Raw genomic sequence first — 20,656 nt, 5'->3', positions numbered from 1 at the left:
TTTTGGAGTGGAGTGGGTGTACTTTGTGTGTAGTGCAATTATGTGGTATGTTGTGCAGTAAACTTATGTGGATAGAAAGTATGTGGTATTTAGTGTATAGGAATTATGTGGAGTGGGATTATGTGGTATGAGAGTAATTATGTGGTATGGTAGTCTGTGTTGAGGAGTGGTAACCTCAGGTTTCATCTTCCTCATTTCCATAGAAGCTAAATTGTGAAGTCAATGAGACAAAAAAAGACGGAATCACTGAGGAGCACTTCTGGACCTAGTCAGAAGTATGAGCAGGGGCACTGGAATTGTGCGACTGTTTGGCAGCACCGACTTTCGCACAATTATATATTTTCCGCATTAGCCACATAATCCATCATCTGCTGCCTAATCTGCAGATTTGAACAAAAAAAAGCCTAGTTTCTAGCTCCAAAGGCTCAAACGTTACCAAAAATGCAGCAAAAAGTGTGACAGCGTGGTGGAAGGTCCTTTGCAAACCTAGAATGGTCATCTGTTAGTTATTGCTAAATGTGGGTGTTGTTGCTTCTTTCTGCACCTTTCTTTCTTTTTCTGCACTTCTCGTGCCTGTTTCTGTACATCTCTTCTACTTTCTGCACCCCTTTTGCTTCTTTCTGCCCCTCACTTGCTTTTTGTGCACCCCTGTTCCCTTTTTTGCATCTCTTTGCCTGTTTCTGCAACTCTCTTGCTCTTTTTCTGCACCTCTGTTGCTTCTTTCTGCACTTCTCTTGAATCTTTCTGCACCCATGTTGCTTCATTCTGCACATCCTATGCTTCTTTCTGCACCTGTCTTGTTTCTTTATGCACTCCTGTTGTCTCTTTCTGCACTCGTCTTCCCTCTTTCTGCACCTCTGTTGCCTCTTTCTACATCTCACTTGCCTCTTTCTGCACTTTTCTTGCTTCTTTTTACCCATCTGTTGCTTCTTTCAGCAATTCTCTTGCCTCTTTCTGCACTTCTCTTGCCTGTTTCTGCACCTCTCTTGCCTCTTTCTACACCTCTCTTGCCTCTTTCTGTACCTCACGTACTTCTTTCTGTGCACCACTCTTGCCTATTTCTGTACCTCTGTTGCTTCTTTCTGCACTTCTCTTGCCTCTTTCTGCACCCTTTGTGCTTCCTTCAGTACCTCCGTTGCTTCTTTCTGCACTTCTCTTCCTTCTTTCTGAACCCCTCATGCCTCTTTCTGCACCCTTCTTCCCTTTACCTGCACGTCTCATGGTTCTTTCTGCACTGCTCTTGCATCTTTCTGCTCTCCTCTTGCCTCCTACTGTACCCCTGTTGTTTCTTACTGCACTGCTCTTGCTTCTTTCTGCAACTCTCTTGCAAATTTGTGCACCCCTCCTGCCTCTTTCTGCACCCCTCTTGCCTCCTTCTGCACCTCTGTTGGTTCTTTCTGCACTGCTCTTTCTTTTTTCTGCACCTCTTTTGCCTGTTTCTACAACTTTCTTGCCTCTTTCTGCACTTCTCTTGCCTCCTTCTGCACCTCTGTTGCTTCTTTTTTGCACTTCTCTTCCTCTTTCTGTACCCCTCTAGCCTCTTTTTGCAGCTTTGTTGCTTCTATCTGCACTTCTCTTGCCTCTTCGTGTACCTCTCCTACCTCTTTCTGCACGCCTTTTGCACCTCTGTTGGTTCATTCTGCACTGCTCTTGCTTCTTTCTGCACCCCCTTGCCTCTTTCTATACCCCTCTTTTCTTTTTCTGCACCTTTCTTGCCTCTTTATGCACTTCTCTTGCTTTTCTCTACACCCCTGTTGCTTCTTTCAGCAATTCTCTTGCCTCTTTCTGTACTTCTCTTCCTTCTTTCTGCACCCCTCATGCCTCTTTCTGTAACTCTCATGCCTCTTTGTGAACCTCTCTTGCCTCTTTCTGCACTTCACTTGCTTCTTTCTGCCCCTCTCTTGCCTCTTTTGGCACCTCTCTTGCTTCGTTCTGCACTTCTCTTGCCTTATTCTGCACCTCTGAGTTAGAGGTAGTTTTAATGCCTCTGCCCTATTATGTACTAGGGCCTTAAAGGGGAGGGCATGCCAATCACAGGGATACCCCAACCCATAGTGTACCCTAGTGTATGTAGGAGATTTCACTTTATTCTAAGTGTTTTTCAGCATAGCACTGGCTCTGGGCCTGGTTAGTCAGAGTCAATTACCACCAGTACCAGTCAGCAAAAAGTTGTGGGCGCCGGATGACTTTGCAACAAGGCCAATTTCTGCACCTTTGCTGGTTCTTTCTGCATATCTCTTGCTTCTTTCTGCACCTTTCTTCCTTTTTCTGCACATGTCCTACCTCTGTAGGCATAGTTAGAAAGTAGCATTTAGGGGGGCGTCGCTTGATGCCCAAGGAACATGGCAGCACCCGAGTGAGACTCCTCGGAGCGACGCGGTGGTTTTGCGCTATCTCACCACCTCAATGTTATTAGAAGAGTGCTGAGAGCGTCGGAAGATATTTGCAGTATGTTGTAATCCCCAGCGCTTCTGGTTTCAGCTCTTCATACCTGCTCCTCTACAAAGTTGGTTCCAGTCCCCTTGCAGTAAAGTTACGGCAGCCATTTTGCGTTCTTCTGCTCCGCATTTTCCTCACAGCGTGAGATGTTACTTTGCCCCGTAATGCTGTGAACTGCTAATTTTCAGTGCTGATTATGAACTCATTGGACTAGGATTCCTGGTAACTCTGATTTTTTATTTATTTTGGAACTCTGCCTTCCCCTGAGGGTGTCGACATTAATGGTGTGGAAACACTACGTCCGCCATTTTATGCTTATGCGTTCATTCACGGCGTTGTGCTTCCATTAGGAAAACTATAAAACAACCCGCATTTCTGTCTTTTAGCACTTTTGGTACCAGTGATACATAGTCTCTCTCTTCAGTATGGGACAGTTTCTGTTCGCCTGCTATTTTTGTAGACGATATTAACCTGCTACCAGATGAAGACGTTTTTGAACCCAGTGTAATAAATCGACTACCGCCGTTTTATTTCAGCTCCTCCCGTATTTTCCTCACAGAATGCACTATGTTTTTGCCACATAGCGCTGACAACTGTTATCCACATCTGCCTACAATGCTCTCACTGGACGGAAACCCTTAGTAATTCTTATCCCATATTTGAATTTTTCACTTTTCAGTCCGGTCGTGGTGCTTACACTAACAAGCACTTGGTATTTCATGGGGAGACATAGGAGATCGGAGCCCCTCTCTTCGCATTCCAAGCAATCCTTCACTAAAAATTCAAGGATTTTCACTGAATTCTCCAAGATGAAAGACTCCGCATCTTCCCTAACAAAAAGTCCTAACCGAACAATTAATGTTTCTTCAGCGGCAGGAAAGACTAGTGTAAAACGTGTTAAAAAAGATCCTCCGTCTCCACCAAAATCTTTCTCCCCTGTTTCATTGGAGATATGGCTGGAAGAAATACGAGCCCTTCGTCCCTTTATTGAAGAAACCAACACTAAGTTACAATTCCTCACTGACAACTGGTCCCTAATGGATGAGAGAATCTCAGCAGTTGAGCGTCACATGTCCTCTCTTGGGATCACGGATACTAAAGTCAATGCACTCCAATCTCAAGTATCCATCCTCCAGAAACAGGTTGAAGACCTCGAAATTCGCAACAGGAGGAATAACCTACGTATTTATGACCTTCCAGATGGGGTTGAGGGTCAAGATCCCCTCGCATTTTTCAGATCCTTTCTCCCTAAGCTGCTCCATCTGCCGGAGGACCCCATTCTAAATATTCAACACGCTCATAGACTGGGACGATTACCATCCACTGCTTCTTCATCACAGAGACCAAGAGGTGTCATATTGTATTTCCTTGAATACACTGACTTATTGCCAAAGCATCTCGACGCATAACATGTTCTGGCTCGACCTTGTTCTTTTCACAGGATTATGCTAAAGCTACAGCTAACAGACATAAGGCATTTCTAAATATGAGCCCTTTTCCACGCTTTCTGGGAGCTCATTATGGATTCTTTCATTCCTGCCTATTTAAGGTCACCTACAAAAATAGAACGACTACCTACGAGGATCCAGTAAGACTACAGAGCTTCATCAATTCATGCAAGTTGGAGAACATGGATTTTACGGAAGCCTCATCTTCAAATAATTCTTAATTTTATTAGAGTTTTAGGACCTTCTTGGTCCTTGGTTGTTTATGTTTTCTCCTATTGTTTGAAGTTCTCTGTTATAATGTGTTGTTGCCTAGGTGAATTGATTAAATGTGTATTTTGTTATGATAACTTTTATTTTTTATTTCATTGATTCTGTTTTATCCTTGTTTTTAGATCTGTGGATGTCTGACGCTCACAGTTGTTTTGTCTTTTAATGGCGTGATTCCTCCCCGCCCTTCGTTCCGTCGACTTTGGCCATGTCATTTGTTCCATGTGGTTTCACCCCTCCTCCCCATCCTTGGTCGATATTTGTAGGTATGTTATCTTCCTCTATTTCTTCTTTCTGTTTCTTTCCTTTTCGTCTTTGATCTCTTCTTTTACTTCCTTCTTGGATGTCCCTTTTGTTTTCTCATCCTAGCCTGCAACCTTTTATTTAATCACACCATATTTCACAGTACTCATTTCTTTTCTTGTATTATTTCTCATTCCGTTTCCTTATGTACTATTATATCATCTATCTCTCTTTTCATACTTTTATTCTTTTCTTCTCTCTTTCTTCAACAATTTCTCTCCATTGTTTTTGATTTTCAATATCTTCAAACTTAGTATACAGTTATCTGCAGTCATTCATGGGTACTTTGTTTTAAGGTTACTGTTTTTATCTGGTCCTATTTTGCTAGATTTCTCAATCACTTTTAGATGACTTTAAATGTTGTTACTTAGAATGTCCGAGGTTTACATTCTCCGATTAAAAGGCAATGTGTATTATCTCATTTGTCTAAATTGAAGGCTGACATAGTCATGATTCAAGAAACACACCTCACTGAATATGAATCCCTGAAGCTAAAAAAAGACTGGGTTGGAAAGGTTTTCTTTTCTCCTGGTGATGGTAAATGTAATGGCGTTATTACACTATGTCACAAATCGCTAAAAGCTAAACTTGTCTCTCAGGAAATTGACGATATTGGTCGCTGGTTGCTTACAAACCTGTTGATTGGGAAAACCTCTCTTTCTTTATTTAATGTATATGCTCCGACTACATGTGATTTCCTTTTTTGGTCCCATCTAGCAGAAAAATTAATGCAGCTCCCTCATGATAATTTGATTTTAGCTGGTGACTGTTACCAAATTGTAGATCCCTTCATTGACCGCAACTCCCTATCCTCGTTCATACCCTCCAAACCTCACAAAGCATTTTTACATTCTTTTCAGCACAGACATTCAGTTGATGCCCGGAGATTATGCAATCCCTCCTTGAGGGAATACACTTTTTTCTCTCCAGTACACCATACACAATCACGTATTGATTATATTTCATGTCTCATGCCCTTTCTCAATCTCTAATTTCTTCAGATATTGGTTCCATCCTAACATCTGACCATGCCCCAGTCTCTGTTGCCTCAGTCATTCTCCATAAGTCTTCTGACCCTAGACGTTGGCGCTTTATTAACTCCCTTCTACTTGATCCTATCTTTACTTCTTTTTTTAAGGAATATTTCTCTTTTAACGACTCGGACACTCTTCATTTTTCTGTTGTATGGGATGCCTTCAAGGCAGCTGCACATGACTTTATTATTTCACATGTCCCCAAAAAATGTCATAGGGCTAGGAAATACGCCACGGATCTTTTCACTAGAATAAAATCTCTAGAACATGCCTATTACACATCTAAATCAAAAGATTGCTTAGAAACTCTAATAGCGGCCAAACTCAAATGTAATAAAGAAGCTACTCTGTATTTGCTTAAATCTAGTGCCAAGTTCTATAGTCGTAACAATAAATCAGGCAAATTATTGGCAAATTACCTCAAAGTAAAAAAAAACGAATTCACTATTGAGTCAATTCTTGATGCTCAGCAGCAGCCCAAGTTTAAAGACTCCGAAATTTTGCAAGAATTCCACACATTTTACAACTCTCTTTATACACCAGAGACCAATCCTGCATACGAATCTATCACAGAATACTTCTCTCCTATTACCAAACCTCCTGATCTTCTCTTAGATTTCCAATCATTGGAATTAGATGTCTCAACAAAAGAACTGCATAACGCCTTGTCTATCCTTAAGAAAGATAAGGCTCCAGGCCCTGAAGGTTTCACTATTTAATTTTTTTCCCACTTTTCCAATCTTTTATTCCCCAAATTACATAAACTTTTGACCTCCTTTTTACATTCTGGCACTACTTCAGGTTCCTTTTTAGAAGCTCTCATTTGCCTCATAAAAGACCCCAGTTTTTGCAAAGATTATAGACCCATTTCTTTGGTGAACTTTGATTACAAAATTCTTTCAAAATCCCTGGCCCTGCGATTAGAATCCCTACTTCCGGATCTTCTAGGTAAAGAACAATTAGGATTTGTGAAAGGTCATTTTCTTACTGACAATACTCGTCTATTCTTTGATATTCTTTCAAAATCCTCTCATTCTTCTGAATCTTTGGCTGTCATAGCATTAGATGCAGAAAAAGCCTTTGACAGAGTCTATTGGCCTTTCATATTTTCCTCACTGAAATGGTTTGGCCCTAAAATTATTTCTTTAATTTCTCTCCTATACTTAAATCCTAGAGCTGCTATATTTGTTAATGGTTTTACCTCTTCCTACTTTAATTTGGGTAGAGGTGTCCGTCAGGGTTGCCCTTTATCTCCCTTTCAGTTTAGTTTAGCCTTAGAACTTTTTTGTGCAGACTTCGTCAAAATCCTGATTTTCAGGGATTCAACCATGGTAATATACAAGTCAAATTGGCAGCATATGCTGATGATATCTTATTGTTCATGTCTAATCCCACAAATTCTTTACCTGCTTTTTTATCTGAAACTCAGTCCTATTCTTCCGTATCTGGTTATAAATTCAACAATGACAAATGCGAAATCCTACCCTTACCAAAGTTTACCTTTAAAGAAGACTTTAAAACTACCAATTTTACTTGGAATACTAATCATATAAAATACCTAGGAATTTATTTCTCCCCTTCGATTCACACATCAATCTCCATTAACTTGGACAAATGCTGTTAAAAAATGTCTTACCTTACTGACAGATGGCATCCCCTATACCTATCCTGGTGGGGGAGGCTTGATACCATCAAAATGATGTTATCCCCAATTGTTTTATTTACTATTTCTAATATTCCAGTTATACCCCAAAAATACTTCAAAAAGATTAACTCCTTGTTGTTGTCTTTTCTGTGGAATAAGAAAAAAGCATGTATGTCTTTAACAAAACTTAGTCGACCTAAAACGGAAGGTGGGGTTAACTTTCCCAATTTCCCTACTTACCATAAAGCTTTTAATCTTCATCAGTCATCTCATTGGCTTACCAACCCTTCCTCATCTTCCCCTCTCTGGGTGACACTCGAACAGTCATTTATCGTTCCTTTTTCCTTTTTAGAATACCTTTCTTTCACCCGGAAACCTCAGACGTTACCTACTCCTATTCTTAAGCTCACACATACATTATTATATCCACTTTTATTGGAGAGCTCCTCTAAAACTTCTTTTCTTCAGTCCTCAATTTGGCATAATCACCACATATTGGGTAAAAACAAACCCATTTATTGGAAGTCATGGAGACAAAAAGGCCTCATTTGGGTTCATCAGCTATTTCAGAATGATAAAATGATACCCTTTTCTCAAGCTAAACCTATATTTAATTTTACTACTTCATTTTCTAATAAGTATCTTTTGCTACAACAAGCTTTGCATTTAGTAGTTCAGAATTCCATCCCATCCTTAAGTCAAACGAATACTCCCTCTTCTACCTCTCAAACTTTCTTAAGTTCAGGACCTAAAGCCTCAGCCATTTATAAATTTCTGCGTAAGTTAACCCTTGTTAGAGACAAAACTAAGAAAGAATTGGATTGGGAACGAGACCTTCAGGTTGATTGGCCCGTTCAAGTATGGAACAATATTTGGCTTAAAATTAGGAAAACATCCAGAGCTGCTAATACTACTCAAACACTCTTTTTCATATACAATAAATTACTCCTTTCCTCTTCACTTCTGCATAAGGTTCATGCTGATCTCCCTGACACTTGTTGGTCATGCTCCCCCACAGATGTTGACTCAAAACATTTACTTTTTTTCTGCCCTTTCGCACAAGATTTCTGGAGATAGATCTGGAAACAAATCACCCGCATTTTTCATCATATAGTCCCCTTTTCATTTGTCAACATTTTTTTAGGCTCCCACTCTGAGGATTGGTTGAGCTGTCCTTTACCTCTGCAGATTTTGGATTTGCTTCTAGGAGTAGCATTTCAGCAGATTACCAAACACTGGAAGAATTTGTCTGACCTATCTTTCCAAGCTTGGTGGTATGTCAAATGTTATAATCACAGGTTGGATACAGTTTATATGTTCCCAATTTCCTTAGCTCTCAAATGTTCACTTCTATGGTCTCCAGTTACAAGTTTTATTGATTGTCATGCTAAGCTTTCCCATGTACGTAATATCTCCGACCAAGACATGTCGAAACCTCCTTGGCATTCCACTTTATCTATGCTTTTATTGCTGCCTTTTTAAATATTTTCACTATATTTTTTTATTCTTAGTCATTGGACCAGACTTATATTATATATTTATCTTTTTTCTATATACTGTTATAAGGTTTCTCAGTTATGTATGTTTCAAATTTTAAAAAATAATGTACCTTGTATGTTTTCCCCTTCCCTTACTCCTTTTTCTTCAATAAACTTTACATTTTTCAAAACTAAAAAAGAAATTAGCATTTAAAAAACCTTTGAAATTCACTGAAAAAACATAGGTTTCTGGGACATTATAATTAGAAATTAGCATTTAAAATACCTTTGAGAATCACTGAAAAAAAAAGGTTTCAGGGATGTTATAGTAAGAAATTAGCATATAAAAACCCTTTGAAATTCATTGAAAAAACCACAGGTTTCAGGGACATTATAGTTAGTTGGACATTTCACTCATACAAAACCAGAGAAATTCGGCCAATATATTTAGTTGAGCTAACTATAACTCATGCCCACTCAATGAATTGCCGAGGACGTCACATATTACATCACTCATGACATGGTCAGTGACATCACTGATGACATCTCAAATGACATCACTGATGACATCACTGATGACATCATCCACGTGTTAATCTGATGCACCTCCTCACACCCTAATTTAACCTTTGATACACCCACTCTAAAATACAGACTACCATTTTCAAAACCATAGACACACCAAAACCAGTTAATACATACCCACTTACTGATTCCTAGGTCTACATACACATCCACTCATTCACCCATACAGTCACTCATACATGCAGTCACTCATCAATATAGCACTATCATATGCACTCATACACCTATACAGACACTTACACACCACCACTCACCTATAGAGTCACACAGGTAGACAGTCATGCAAAGAATCAATCACACTCCCATTTACTCACCTCTTTTGGCCGATTTTGACCCCCGTGGACCCCATCCTCCGGGGCATGGCCTCCTTTATGTGTTTGTAGCCCCCGCTACATAAAACAGCATTGCCCCTGGGACCTGGCCCACCCAGAGGCTTTCAAAAACGAAGCACGGGAGTCCGCGCTTCATTTTTTTTGTTTTTCCCGGCCGGATTCGTGCACGCAGTGCAAATTCAGCTGATTTTTAAAAAAAAATGTTTTTGTGGCCCTGGTGGTCCTTGTGGGACCCCCTGAGCAGGCGTAGGGGGTCAGGGTTTTTTACCCTGCCCCTTTTCTTGTTTTTTAAACTTTTTTTCACTGTTTTCTTCTGACTCGGTTATGGAGTCACAAGATGGCTGCCAACACATCCTAGTTTGGAGTGTTGGCAGCCAATCAAAATGAAGCTCATGCTCGGGAGGGTTCGCGAACCCTCCTCGGTGCTCAGATATCAATATTTTAATTTTCTTAATTTCTCAGCAGCTACTGAACGGATTTATACCATTTAAAAAAAAGAGTGCTTTCTGAACCAAGAGCTACCTTTTTGCTAAATTTGATGTAATTCCATTCAGCAGTTCGGGCTGTAGCCTGTTCCAAAATTCCTATGGAAAGTAACATAGGGGAAAACGTGTTTTGGCACCCCCATTTTTTCTCAGCCCCTGCTTGACGAATCACCCTCAAACTGTCAAGACAGGAGCTGACCGGAGCGGGCCATTAGTTTTGAAAATTTCACGAAGATTCGTCAACCAGCGACAAAGATATTGGCAAATCAAAAAACACTTTTTCTATGGATAATAGGTCCTAACTATAACTACCTTCTGGCAACCGCCAGTAGGTTATGTATATAATATATATGTATATATATATATATATATATATATATATATATATATATATATATATATATATATATATATATATATATATATATATATATATATATATATATATATATATATATATATATATATATATATATATATTAAAAAGTGGATAAGACACTGGCTGACAATTCTAGAAAAGTCAACTCCAACTATGTATCTCAGGACACTTTGGATAATACAAACGCCAAAGAGGAATTCAGACTGATAATACAGTACAGTCAACAACACAAGAGTCTCAATAAAATCTTACAACGAAATTGGCCATTGGCACTTAGTGACCCAGTAATAGGACCCCTGCTACCGCAGAGGGTGTCCATTACTTATAGCAAATCGCCCTCAATGAGAGACACATTAGTGCATACCAGTCCTGAAGTGATTAGCAACAGTAGTTGGATGCAATCAGTCAAAGGATTTTTTAGATGTAAAACGTGTAAGGCATGCAATCAAGGAGTAAATACCAGTACATACAGAACCCCTTTTAGTGATTACAACCACACTATCACTAAATTTCTAACATGTAAAACAGAATATGCTGTGTATGTCCTTTCGTGTCCATGCAACCTGCAATATATAGGCAGCACAAAATTACCTGTTTTTAAACGTATCCTTCAACATTTAAGGGCTATCACTAATCAGGACAACACATACCCCGTTGCAAGGCACTTCAGAGAAAAACACAAATCTGACAACCACCTCCTCCAATATTATGTCATTGACTCAATAGCACCCAATAGGAGAGGTGGAGACCGTGAGAACAAATTAAGAAAATTAGAAACACAGTACATTTTACAAATGGACACGAAGCATCCAGCTGGGCTCAATGCTACAGAAGATCTTTACACATGTCTAGTATAATTTGATTTAGCAAAATCTGATTGTTATTAGAGAGAGCATCAAAACAACCACACACACCAGGTAGATCTTGTCATCTTTACAACAATGCTGTATAAACTGTTAATCGTTGAATTTTAATCATTGGTTATATCAAGTTTTATTCAAATTCTTTGTATATATATATATATATTTATAAAAATGATATTTTACTATTTATTCATTTTTTATATGCTTTTAACAATACCTGATGATTCTAACTTCATGGTATGTAAGCTGTTAGAATAGATTCATCTTCAGTGGTACCTATCTGAATGTAAGATAACATAGATAGGTCAATAGATATAATTTTAAAGGTCTAAAATTCCTTTTTAACTATTTATTGGCAAAAAAATTTTTTGCACACACTATATTGCACTGGCACTTACGCACTTTACCGGTGCTGTCGGTTCATTTACATGTCCGATCCAACTGTTCGTTTATGCATTGAAGATTGTAATATATATTGAATTTCTAAATATTGAATGTCTAAACGAGATTTCAGAATTACCCACATAATAGAAATAATTGCTACTTGATGGTAACATAAACCAAGGTATTTTACCAACATCATCTAATGATTTTCTATGATAACAAATCTGCAGCATTGTTAGTATCCTACCTTCTATACATAGATCTCATTAGCTCATAATATTATCACATAAAAATATTATCTACATATACGGGGACATCATTATGAGTTCCAATTTTCTTTAGGGGTCCAACCCATCACTGAAACAAGAATTATTCGAATATATAGATTTTAAATTATCTTTTAATCACATTGGGTTTGTATGCACGTTGCACTTTTACAGAAATAATATTTATATATTTTATTATTTCTGCTTTTAAATTATGTACCATGAGTCACGTACCAGAATACAAACAAATGTTTGCACAGGTATATCATATATATATACCCTCATGAGCATAGGCAAATGATTTAAATCATGAACAGATTGACGGTATTTTACAGAGATTTTTCAAACAATGTTTAACGGAAAAGAAAAACAAACAGATATTTTAATTATCGTTAACATAGAAACCAAGTCCAATGTCTTGTATTAGATTGTACTCTGGTTAAGCTTTTCTTTATGTTCATTGACAAAGTTGCGCGCCATGCTTGTCACGTGATCATGATTACTGCTGCACTGTCACTTTAAAAGGGGAGTAATCTCTAAATGCCATTGTCATGTGATCAAGGCTCGGGCGAGCCGAAACGCGTTATGGCGATATATGGAATAAAGAAGGAATAATTTTGCACACAATTTTGGGTTTGTGTCCATCCTTTGGGATAGCCGTTGAACGAAGGACAGCGGAGGAGTATTCGAGATATATATATATATATATATATATATATATATATATATATATATATATATATATATATATATTCAGTGAAAAAACCATAGGTTTCACACATGTTATAGTTAGCTGGAAATTTTACTGATAAAAAACCAATGAAATTCCCCCGTTATAGTTAGTGCAGGCAACTATAACTCACGCGACCGCAATCCTCTGCTGATGACATATGTGTCTTTATGAAAAAAAAATATTTGTAATATATGTATAGCTAAAATTTAATGGAAGAAGACATGGGCAAATAAGTGTCTAAATACAGTATTAGCATCAGCAGAAGATTGCGGTCGCGTGAGTTATAGTTGCCTGCACTAACTATAACGGGGGAATTTCATTGGTTTTTTATCAGTAAAATTTCCAGCTAACTATAACATGTGTGAAACCTATGGTTTTTTCACTGAATTTGCAAGGTTTTTTAAATGCTAATTCCTAACTATAACGTGTGTGAAACCTATGGTTTTTTCAGTGAATTTGTACGGTTTTTTAAATGCTAAGTTACTTTACGCCATTCGTGGCGTGCGCGCCCACTTTGTGGTAAATAATGTAATTACCGGGACTTAATTTGATACAGAACATAATAAAAAATAGCTCAATAAATAAGAGGCAGAATCCGTGGTATTAGAGGTTAAGAACGGGCTTTATTCCAATGGACGATTTCGAAATCGTGGACTCCAGGTTCCATCACCACGGAGGCTCAGGAAGTGAAGTACATACATTATTGATAATTAATAACTTTTATACAATAGGCATTACAGCGAAGCAAATGCAAGAGGCGTAACAATTGATAGCAAAGATAACATTTCACATGCGTAGCTGAAGGAGGCGTAATTGGGAGTAACAAGGAAACGTCATTGGTTGTGATGTTACATATGGGTGGACCTATGAAATAATTTCGCAATGTCAGCAGAAATACTTTGCAGAGATGCGCGCGCAGCAGTATGACGTGTGATTGACGTGCAGCTAGGGGGTGAAGGGGACTTGACATTTAGCTCTACATGTGGCGACAGATGTCTGCAGGGTCAAGTCAACCTAATCCTAAATCATATCTAACATCCTATGTTTAAAGAACTATGTTATCCAAAAGAGAGGCCTTCTTGGAGTAGAATCTTATTCTATACTGACTATACTGACTGTTAGTGCGTGTACAAGCGTCTAAGTGTCTACACTAGATGCGAGGGCAGGAATCTTCCATAGTAACAGGGCTATGAATTACTTGCATAAAGACAGAGAAGCCGGGCCTTTGCTCGGTAGCTGGCAGAATGTTTACTTAAGCTACTAGACAGGAATGCATTGGGCAGGGAGCGGAGCAGATAATTTCCGAAGGTGAAATACAGTTCTTGGCAGGCAGCAAGCTGATGTCAGGCATCGTGAGCCGCGCAGAGGATGAGACAAAGTTCATGGTCACAGATGCAGGCTCGGACTGGAGCTTCAGAGGTAGAAAGCAGGAAAAGCTTGATGACAGAATCAGGGCCTACTCGTCTGAACTGCAAAATGGCATAAGTGAACCATATAAAGGCGGTGGCCTTTCGTACTTAGGAATGGAATATCCGGCTCATTCATGGCGGATCTAAAAGAGGACATGTTAACGGTGGACGCACATGTATTTGCGTCTTCATAACTGGAACTGGAGGGAACATACATGTACTTGTAACATGCACATAGAACCGTTGGGGTCCAAGATAGGGGACATAATTGACCAGAAAAATCCATATTTCCACATTCCCTCCTTGTCCCCTACTTGCCCGTCAAGAGATATCAATCTTCATTAATCCATTGATCTGTTCATATAGCATCATTTGTTCTTCTTTCTTCTTCCGGGATCTTGAATGAAAATCTTGATGTGGAATGCACGATGTGGCACACAGACCACAAATCGCTGGTCCACATTGCAGGCATAAGGAGCAACTGAATAGTATGAGAAGGCCAATACCTAGGAAGGATAGAACTCTCCATCCCCAGGCTGATAACACGCTCCAAAACCAACCGGACCAAGTCCAGGTGCCTGGATTCTGGTGTATCTGGCTTACAATCTTATGAAGGTGGGTTATGGCTTTATATACAGATGGCGAATTTTCTGGTATGAATACGCAGCAGCTTGATCCGATGACCCTACAAGCTCCGCCCCTATCGGCCAGGATGACGTCAAGGACAAGACGATTTTGAAGCACAACAATCCGCATAGCAGACTGCTCTTCTGTTAAATTGCCTAAGGCGGAAATAGTTTCGTTCACTACTGCTTCAAGGGTTCTAGTCAATCTACGTATCAGCTTACTATTAGTAACGGTACCTATATAGGGAAAGAGACCTTTATTGAAATCTGTGTATTTTTCCCATGCTGTTTCAGTGTAATCGACTATTGGGAGATCTCTCCTTTCTCTATTGTGTACTAAATGAGTATTTCTGTGATAATCAGGAGGAGCTAGAAAAACAGGTGGCAAAAGGAATCCGATGTAGCAGGTACCATCCCAATCTAGAGGCAAACGTACATATGCCGTCTGACCACATATAAAATAGGAATGGCGGGAAGCTCTAAATGTCGACTTGCCTTGATCACTAAATTCTATTACAGTGGTGCATCTACTATTGCCCATATGTATGGAACCATTCTTTCTTACACATAATTCACCTTTTACTGGAAATACTGCCATGGCGGGCAAAATTGGAGTAGCTTCGGATTCGATATTTAGGATCATAAGATTAAGCGTAAAGTTACCTAATCCATATACTTCATTTTCTAGATCAGTTCCTGTTCTTTTGGGAAGTCCCTCCTTGTTGGGGTGGCAGACTTTAAGTAAAACTAAGTTCAGATTTCCCCATACCCCATTGTCTTGATAAACTGCGGAGTTCGAATCTTGGGAATTAAGTAAACTAAACCATGCTCCACAGGAGCCGTTGTGTGTGAACGGGTATGGAAAAAGGGGTAGAATTCCTTTATAGTTCTGATAGGGAGGGAGTCGGCCACATATCCAACAATTTGTAGCATTGCTAACCTGATGGGAATGATGTAACATACTAATAAAAGTGTTATTGCGCAGCGCAAATCTGTATGACAATTCATGCGGAGGTAATTCACTAAAAGAATGTTCAGCAGTAATATTATAAACGTGTCTAGAAATAGGATAATATATATGCAAAAATATACTTGCAATAATTATTAAAAGACTTAAGAAAAACAAAATTAATAACGTCACTGTGCAATGACTACGCAGTGATTTACAGTATGCATGTTGTTTCAACATTTTTCGGGTTTTTCCTCTATTCAGATCTAAGGGATACATGTCGGAGACAAATTCAACCGCTTCACCTTGGAGAGGACTTAAACAATCAAATTTCCTGACTGATTAGATCTGAGTTTTAGTTTATAATGTTCGTGACTACCTGAGTCAACCAAAGGAAGTTTTGAGTCAATGGGTGAAGACACACGAGGTGTAGTTTTTATATCTGATGGTAGTCCATAAAATTTCTTGATATGACTTGAATGTACCCAGCCTTTTCTGCCTTCGATCTTCACGGCTGTCCTTGTGGTGAGCAAGACCAATTGAGGCGACTTCCACCTAGGATCCAGCTGAGTCTTTCGATCAAAGTTCCTCACTAAAACGAGATCCCCCGGAATTACGTCATGGGGTTTCACCTCAGTGTTGTCAGGAAAAGCTGCAGCTACCTGTGAACGACAAGATTGTAGTGCAGACATCAAGGAAGCCAAATAATCTGTCAGCATATTACAGTCAATATCAGTTATTTTACGTGGTATAGGCGTCCCCCACATATTAGGTGGTCTGCCAAAGATCACCTCATACGGGGATAGCCCTGTTCGAGAGTGTGCTACCATTCTCATGTAAAAGAGTGCAACTGGTAATGCTACTACCCAGTCGACACCTTTCTCCCTGCATATTTTGGACAATCTAATTTTCAGGGTCTGATTATGTCTTTCCACGAGACCTGCTGCCTCGGGGTGTCGGACACAGTGGAATTTCCACTGATAACCTAACAAAAGTGAAACGTGTTTCATTAGTTCGGATGAGAACGGCTGGCCGTTATCTGAGTAGACAGCACGTGGTAAACCGTATCGTGGGAAGAATTCTCGAACTAATTGTTTGGCAGTAGTCGGGGCAGTGTAATCTGAAACCGGGTACGCCTCTGTCCAACGGGAGAGAGCACAGACAACTACGAGAACATATTTGAATCCTCGACATCGTTCCATCTGGATATAATCCATCTGGAGGATTTCAAAAGGGTGATCAGGAGGCTGAAATCCACCCTGCTCTACGGGGATGCTTTTTCCTGGGTTAAACTGACAACAGATCATACAGGTACGAACTTTTTGTTTCGCTGCTGCTCGTAAATGCTTGTTGAACCAAATATGTTGAATGCTGTCTAGCATAGCTTTCTCTCCTAGATGCGCTGGACTATGGACAGTGTTAATAATGACTTGGACCATTGAATCAGGAAGGAACCACACAGATTTTTCCTTCGTCATCCATCCTTGATCCGTTTGGATCCCTCCTAATTCAGTCCATTTCCTTATTTCGTCTGGAGTAGCATGTGTCTGTGTATGTCCATTACATCAAGAGCGGGATCCTTAACCATCATGCAATGTGTTGGTGTCTGGACTATTGTCTTTGTCATGTCGGATGTTTGAGTTTGAGCAGTCTGTTTAGCTGTTCTGTCAGCTAGATCATTGCCTTGAGAAATGATATCAGTAATTTTCGTATGAGCTTTACATTTCATAATCGATATTGCAATGGGTAGATGTATTGCATCTAATAAGGCATGAATGAGGGGTCCGTGCTGAATGTGGGCACCGTGAGAAGTTAAATAACCTCTCTCTCGCCACAGCACGCCGAAGTCATGTACAACTCCGAATGCATAACGTGAATCAGTGTATATGTTGACTTTTTTATTTGTGGCTTGAATACAGGCCTGTGTCAGAGCGACGAGCTCTGCTGCTTGAGCGGACAAGGTATTTATACACTTGGTTTCAATAATTTCAGTGTCTGTTGTGACTGCGTAAGCGGCCACTAACTCTCCTGTACCTGTTCTCATACATGAACCATCTACATACAACGTCAGGTCTGGATCTGACAATGGGACATCTGTCAAGTCTTGTCTGGGTTTCGTCGTTATTGTAATAACATCAATACAATCATGAGCTAGTGGGTCTGTTCCATTTACAGGTAAAAGTGTGGCAGGATTCAATGTGTTACAACGTCTGATTTCTATATGTGGCTGAAACAATGTTAATTCGTAACCTGTAAGTCGCGCTATAGTCAAGTGTTGTGTTTGCGTTCGATTCACAAGAACCTCTACTGCATGTGGTACTTGTACTGTCAATGGATGTCCTAACACTATGGCATCGCTTTGTCTGATTGCTAAAGCTGTCGCTGCCACTGATTTCAGGCACGCAGGCAGAGCCTGAGCTACGGGATCTAATGTACTAGAAAAATAAGCACACGGTTTGTGTGATCCTGCTTGTTCCTGTGTGAGTACTGACAAGGCAGTACCTTCTCGTTCTGTAACAAAGAGTGTAAAATGTTTTCTGTAACATGGTGTTGCTAAAACAGGTGCTTGGCATAGAGCTTTCTTTAAGCTTTCAAAAGCTAGTGTGTGTTCCTGAGTCCAAGGGAGGACAGTCGATGTGGCTGCCTCCTGTGTTGTTAATTGAATGAGTGGTTTTGCTAGAAATGCATACTGAGGGATCCACTGCCTACAATATGAAGTGAGGCCTATGAAAGCCCGCACCTCCTTTTGTGTCTTGGGTATTGGCATATTTGCAATTAGCTGGATACGATCTGGTGTAAGCTGCCTTCCCTCCTTGGACAGCGAGTGACCAAGGTAAATAACTCGCTGGACACAGAATTGCAGCTTAGAAGGGGACACCTTGTGCCCCTTTTCGGCTAGAAATTGTAAAACCGTCAGTGATGCTTTTTCACATTCAGGTTCGCTTCGGGCGGTGATCAGCAGATCATCGACATATTGAAGCAGAGCAGTGTCGACTGGCATGTGTATACTGTCAAGTTCTCGTTTCAATGCTTGGCTATAGATGCTGGGGCTTTCTGTAAATCCTTGAGGTGCGCGTGTGAATTTAAAGCTACGTCCATTTAAACTGAATCCGAACAAGTATTGACTTTCTGGATCTATTGGGACGCTAAAAAAGGCATTCTTGAGATCAATTACAGTAAAGAACGTTGCTTCGGAATCAATAGCTGTCAGTAATGAAGAGATGTCTGGAACTACGGGGTATTGTGGTACAATACATTTATTTAATTCGCGCAGATCAATAACCAATCGATATACTGGGGGAGCCTTTGGATCAGTTCGTTTAAGAATCGGAATTATCGGTGAATTACATATATTGGAGTCGGTCTCCACAACCACTCCTTGGCCAATAAGCTCGTCAATGATTTGCAGTAAAGCCATTACAGCATCTGGGGGTAACTTATATTGTCGCATTCGTGGTAGTACCACTCCTGCCTTTAGTGTGACTCGATATGGCGTAATGTTCATGCAACCAACATCTGTAGGGCCTTGTGCCCATAAATGTGTGGGCAAATTCTGCAGTCGGGAATCCATGTCTCGAGACACATAATGACCTTTGAAATCACGTAAAAACAATCTTACTCCTTCCGGAGAACAACATATTATAGCTCCTAGAGCTTTCAGTGTTTTTATACCTAACAAGTTTTCTGGACATGATTTAGTAAGCAATAAATCTGTAGTTCTGGTCAAGGGTCCTATCGTAAGTGGAAGAGGCTGTGATACTTCATTAACAATAGGTTTTCCTGAAAAACCAAGGGAAATATTCTGTGAGCCTGAGAGGGGTGCCCCTGGAACTTCACTACGTTTTATAGTTGTTCGACTTGCCCCTGTATCAAGTAAAATTTTTCTATCTTGGCCTAATAATTCACTATGTACATAAGGTCCTTCTTGGTCTACAGGGACCTCGATAAGGGGTAAGTCAACTTCCCTCTCTAGGCTGGTTCATGCATATCGTTGATAATCAGGATAGTCATACTGTGCGGTCTGGTACAGCTGCCGTGTCGTGGTTTGTGTGGCAGCAGCAGGCAACGCTGGTGCGGCTGGCACAAACTGTATAGACTGTTGTGGAGCTGGCATGGCCTGTGCATGCTGCGGTGCTCCTTGTTCATTCTGATCCTGTCTAAGTGGCCGTGGTCTTTCTTTTGTAATACCTGTGGCGATATTACGCTTCAGGACTGGGCAATCGTGTATGTAATGTCCTGGCTGTTTACAATAGTTGCATGTCCCTTTTACAGGTCCTGCTGAATCACCGGACTGTGTCGTACCCTTTTTATGACCTTCAGCTGGAACTGTCTGGGAGACTAGCATTTTCATTTTCGTGTCTTTCATGCGTCTTTGTTCATGTTCTTGTTCTTCTCTAATTCTATTGTAATGGTACTGTAACATTTGTAACATTTGTGATGGGGTATTACCTTGCCAGGTACTCTCGAATTTTAATACTCTATTCTTCACTTGGGGCAAGGAATTTTCAACTAATTTTGTCACAAACAGATGTGGGTATGACTCGCTACTTGCTTTTATACCACTATTTATACCAAAACATTTTTCGAATCGGGCATAGAAATCACTAGTGTCTTCATCTTGCTTTTGTTTACAGGCTGAGATTGCACCCCAGTCTTCCTTTTTCGTAGTTAATAAACGTGGCAGTACCTGTACTAATAAACCTGGTAGTGCTTTAGTTTTGTCCCCAAGCCCCGAACCTGGACCTCGGGCCTTTTCTTCATTTTCTAATGCTGTCCAATCTATCTTTTGGTCTCCTACCTCCCACTCTTTTTCCTTGAGTTTTTCATAAATGCCAGCAGGCATTAATACCTTTAATATTGTCATAATGTCGGGATAGGTATACTCTCCCATGAGTAACATGTCTTTAATTTCTCGGTGGAAACCCGCTGGGTCTTTGTCATGACTGGGTACCACTTTCTTCATTTCTAACAATTCTATTTTCGATATGGGCGTATATACATATACACGTTTAAACTGATTGTCCTCGCCCT

General features: G+C 40.0%; 1 long non-coding RNA gene across 1 annotated transcript in view; it reads left to right on the top strand.

Moving 5' to 3' along the window:
• LOC146847570 (uncharacterized) overlaps positions 1 to 20,656 on the top strand; it is a 337,022-nt gene that overhangs the window by 276,483 nt on the left and 39,883 nt on the right. Inside the window, exon 3 of the long non-coding RNA XR_014980712.1 lies at positions 4,280 to 4,420. This is a non-coding gene — a long non-coding RNA (uncharacterized LOC146847570). The remainder of the gene's footprint in view (positions 1 to 4,279; positions 4,421 to 20,656) is intronic.

The sequence above is a fragment of the Triturus cristatus genome, chromosome 4_1 (genome assembly GCF_964204655.1).
Source record: "Triturus cristatus chromosome 4_1, aTriCri1.1, whole genome shotgun sequence".
NCBI lineage: Eukaryota > Metazoa > Chordata > Amphibia > Caudata > Salamandridae > Triturus > Triturus cristatus.
This window is presented reverse-complemented; position numbering and strand designations above follow the sequence as displayed.